A 4,723-nucleotide genomic window follows, 5' to 3' on the forward strand; every position below is an offset into this window, starting at 1 on the left:
AATAAATAAATAAATAAATAAAGTTGTTATAATCACATATGCAAGTGACTATGAGCAGTGTTACTCTCATAGTGGCTGGGGTAAAGGAGATGAGGGTGCATGCTCACAAATCATCTCAGATGTAGATTTGAAATATTGAAATGAGAATTTAATCCACTGGCAGAAGTTAGATTGGAATCAGATTGATTTGGTTTATGAATGTGTGTGGAATCACCACCTTTATTTATTTATGTATTTTTAGGTTTTTACCATAGGGTGCATGTGCCCACTGGAGAGAGACAGAGAGAGGGAAAGTAAGAAATTATTCCCCAGTGGGGAGAACCACATCACAATCCCTTCTCCTCCATTCTCCTCTTGGAATTTTGAGGTACATGTGCCCAGCGTGATTTTCAACCCGTGGGGTCTGTGACACGAACTGTGCTCAGCCATGTGGGAGCCCAGTGCCTGGTGTACTCAGCGAGATCGGTAGACTACAGACGTGAACCAGTAACCCTCCCATGGGAGTCAGCTTCGGAGAGAGTTATGTTTTATTGCTGTGCCACTACCTGGCCCCCACGAGTGTGTGCACCCACCATGCCACTTGCTGGCCTCAGGAATCACCACTTTTAAGGAATAGTTATCAGTGCAAATTCCCTCATCTCTTTTCTATTAAAAACAAGTTTAATTGTCCCATGAGAGAGAGATACAAAGAAAGGGAGAAAGAGGCACCTGGAACAGGGACTTTATGCAGCGATTCATTCACTCTCAGCTTTAGCCAGTCTAGATTACAAACACATGTGTGCATTCCCAGTGTGCTCAAGGAGGTTCCAGGACACAAACCCAAAACTTTTTCCATGCGGGTCTGCTTGTATTACCGTGGCACCATCACCCAGCCCCCTTTCTTCTTTGCTTGCTGATGGGGTACATTGTACTTATATTTAATCAATTCAGCTTTCTACTGAATGAAGGTTAGGGAGCAGTTTTGGTCACACTTTTGGTTGTATTTCACCTATTTTATTTTATGACTAAACAAAGTTACTAAGATCTACAAAATAGACATTAAGATAGCACAAATGTTCAACTGTGATCTTGAGAATCACTAGAAGTAAGCAAGCTACAGTCCATTTGAGGTATGAGCAAACATTGTAAAATTAATTCTATTACTAGATGGTCCTGCTAGGTTCAGGCTGTAACTTCCTGAAAACTTAAAAGGCCTAAATGCGTATACTGTGGATTTGCCTGTGTTTTTGAATATTTAGCTACAGTACTTACAAGGGATTACCAACTATAAAGACATGGAAGAACTAAAATCAGTAGTTATATTTTAGGACAATAATCCCCCAATTCTGTCTCAAGATATTAACCTACCTTTAGGGAGGTTAATAGCTTTGTCTAGACCCCAAACCCAATACAACACATTGCTCAAATATATGTAGAAGACAGGGACGTGAACAATGTTGACCAACTTACCACACTACTCCCTAGACCTACCGATGGGATAATGTGCACAGAAACTGCGTATTGTTGAAGAGCACACACTGGTGGGGGCCAAATAGTGGCACAGCAATAAAACACAACTGTCTCTGAAGCTGACTCCAATGAGAAGGTTACTGGTTCATACGTCTGTAGTCTACAGATCTCTCTGAGTACACCAGGCATATGATGTAGGTCTGACTGGGGTTCAAGGTGGGTGGCAGTTCAAGACTCCATTTGGGTGCTCTCTCTCTCTTTCTCTCTCTTGCTAAATGGAAGAAACTTTTAAATGAATGTTTTTTTTTTTCATTTTCACCATATTTTATTGTTTTACTTCTACAAAGGGAAGAACTCACATCAAGCTTGTGAAAAGTTATACATAAGGGACCAGTAAATGGCATAATGGCTTTGTCACTGGACTCCCATGTAGTTGACCGTGGTTCATGTCCCATACCCGGTGGCTTAAACTCACGCCTGGCGCATGTGCATGCGTGCCCAAGATCCTGAAAGGAGACTGGAGGAGAAGGGATTGCAGTGTGGCCATCCCCCCTGGGGGGTTATTTCTCGCTTTCTGTCTCTCTGACTCTCTCTGTCTTTCTGGCAAGTGCATGCACCCTATAGCAAAAACCTCTCAAAAAAAAAAAAAAAGTTACACACAGTTTACAGTGGCAATGCTATACTAAAGTGTCAGTGCTAATGATGGTTCATAAAATTCTGTGCTGGTGATTTTATTTTTAATTTAATATTTTTGTTTAATTTTAAATTCATTTATTTTACATTGATTTACTGTAATATCATTGCAGAATACAAAATGGGTTTTCCCATCCAGAATACACCGTATATTGACTCAGTCAAGGATATTTTTTACAGTACATGTTACTGTCAACAAATAATTTTCCATTTCTTGTTTCTTATATATTTTGCTCGTTTTTTTCCCCCTTTGATTCCCTCCCTCTCAACCTCTGACATTTCCAACCTTCCTCCCACACTGTCTCTGGTATCTGCAGTTGCTTTCCATGTCCTTTTTTTTTTTTCTCACATTTTATTGATTTCCAAAAGATCTTAATCTAAATTCTTTCAGTAATAGCAAGTGCAGCTGATGTAAACATACCTATGAACACATGTCTGACTTTCGGCATAAAACTCAGGGAGTAGATTGAACATAGTATAAAGTAGCACCTAGCTGAGGCTATGTAGCTTACTGTAATCATTAAATAGGTATTTTTAATTTTTTTTATTCCAAGAAAATCAGTTTTAACTTTAATAATTCAAAATTTTAAAATGTTAAGAAAAATGTGCTTAAGACTTAAAGTCAGGAAAAAGGTTAGGATTCTGTTTAGTAAATATATACTAAAAACTCAAAAAAAATATGGACAAAGCTAAAATCTAGTAATAAGTGCTGTGTAATTTTCTTCTGAAACACTTTTTTCTCTCTCCGGTTTCTCTTTTACCAAAGAGGGGCATAAACTAACTTATTTGCAAATAAAAAAAATTAGTAAATTAGTCTCAATTTGGTCTGTTATTTGAATAAAACTCCATAAGCATACTAAGTGATTTTGTTGGCTTTGCTGAAACCTTATATAAGGAACTTCAGATTAGACTATTTAGAAAGCCTCCCAAGGCTATTGAGCCTTAAAATTTAAAAAGAAAAACTCCCCCAAATGCTGATGTTTAGATTCTCGTTTGTTCACTTCCTGGGGTGTTGATCGTTTTCTACTTCAGTTTCCTTGTGAGTGAAGGGCAGCTAATGTTCATTCCCACCTCACAGAATGGCCATAGACTTACACGAGATAATAAAGTGCAAGGACCTAGGACAATGTTTGGCACCTAGTAAGCGCTCAAGAAATCAAGCTTAGAAAACCAAACCAAAACAAAAATAACTGAGATGGCTAACAGCATTTTGTAAACTTCTGTGATCTGTAGTGGTGTGAAGGGTAGGTGTAGAGAACATGTGTTCATGGGAGGGTGTCTTCAGGACAAACTTTAGGAAATTCTCTACTACGAGATGCAGACATTTAGGAGACAAGGGGAGGGGAAAACATCAGTAATAGAGACAGAAATATTAGAGAGTTTGGAGAAGAGCGAGGGTGACAACTAATGATGCACTGTTGCCCTCTAGTTCTGTTTCTGAACTCCGCACACTCAGACAAGCAAGGTCCAAATCTCAAGAAGGAAATGGAGTTTTGGTCTTTAAACTGTGTTGTAGTCAATGCAATTCAGAGAAGTTTCACATTGAGAAGATACAACATTGGATGAGAAGACTCATCCACATGTATCAGGTATACTAAATAACAGAGTGGGTTATCTTTATCCTCACCTAGGAAGTTTGAAATCAGAATCCAAATTAATGTTGTGTCTCCTCAGACTTCCTTGGCCTTACCTGGTGGTCTTAGCTGCTTGTTTCAATATGGGTCTGGAGGCCACTACTGTTACTGCATCTCTGAGCACTGCGTCTCTGGGCTGTCTCACCCTCTTTAATGACCTGCAAGAACTTGTTGAGCTTCCCTCACAGCCAATGGAGTAGAAAGCTCAGGAGTGCCAGTGTCTATTTTTACCTTTGAAAGCTCTGGATATTTCTTTATCTAGACCTAGAAAAAGTGCTGCCCAGAAGGGCATATAATCTTGCTTCTCTTGTGACTATCAGGAGGGTCCCAGGTAATATAATCTGGAAACGTAGGAGATTAAAAACAGTGGAATGAATGAGAGACAAGATGAAGAAGTGTTGTCAGCTAAGTTTCTTTCTCCCCTGAAGAAGTATCTCAAGGGTAGTAGTTCCATGTGGTCTGTCTAGAAATGGCTATGTTCTCTCTAAGTGGTGACCATCTCAATAGAAAGTCACCTTACATCTGCTTTCTGTCTTACCCTTCCTCATTCTCCTTTTCCACTTACTTTTCCTGCCTTAGAACTAAATATAAGTTTTTCCTCAGTCTATTTCTAGCGAACTCAGGCTAAATCAGATTTTATATTGAAAAGGAGGATTTTACTCAGTTTCTATAGACATGACATGTTTTTTAGAATATTAAAAATTAATCATGAGGGGAAAGATTAAAAGTAATCATTGCTAATATATATTCCTCTCTGATTTCTAAGCCAGAGACCATAGCTTGAACAAGATGGACATATCAACATTCTGAAGTTTTCCTCTGTTCTGAGAACATAATGTTAGAAATAATGTTTTTTTTCTTTACATGTTTAGCCACTGGGTGCCTTGACTATACAGTAAGCAATAAATAAAGGCTGACTGTAATGGGCCAGCCAGTTGCTGGTTTAA

Source organism: Tupaia chinensis, unplaced genomic scaffold, assembly GCF_000334495.1.
Source record: "Tupaia chinensis unplaced genomic scaffold, TupChi_1.0 Scaffold000576_2, whole genome shotgun sequence".
Taxonomy (NCBI): domain Eukaryota; kingdom Metazoa; phylum Chordata; class Mammalia; order Scandentia; family Tupaiidae; genus Tupaia; species Tupaia belangeri.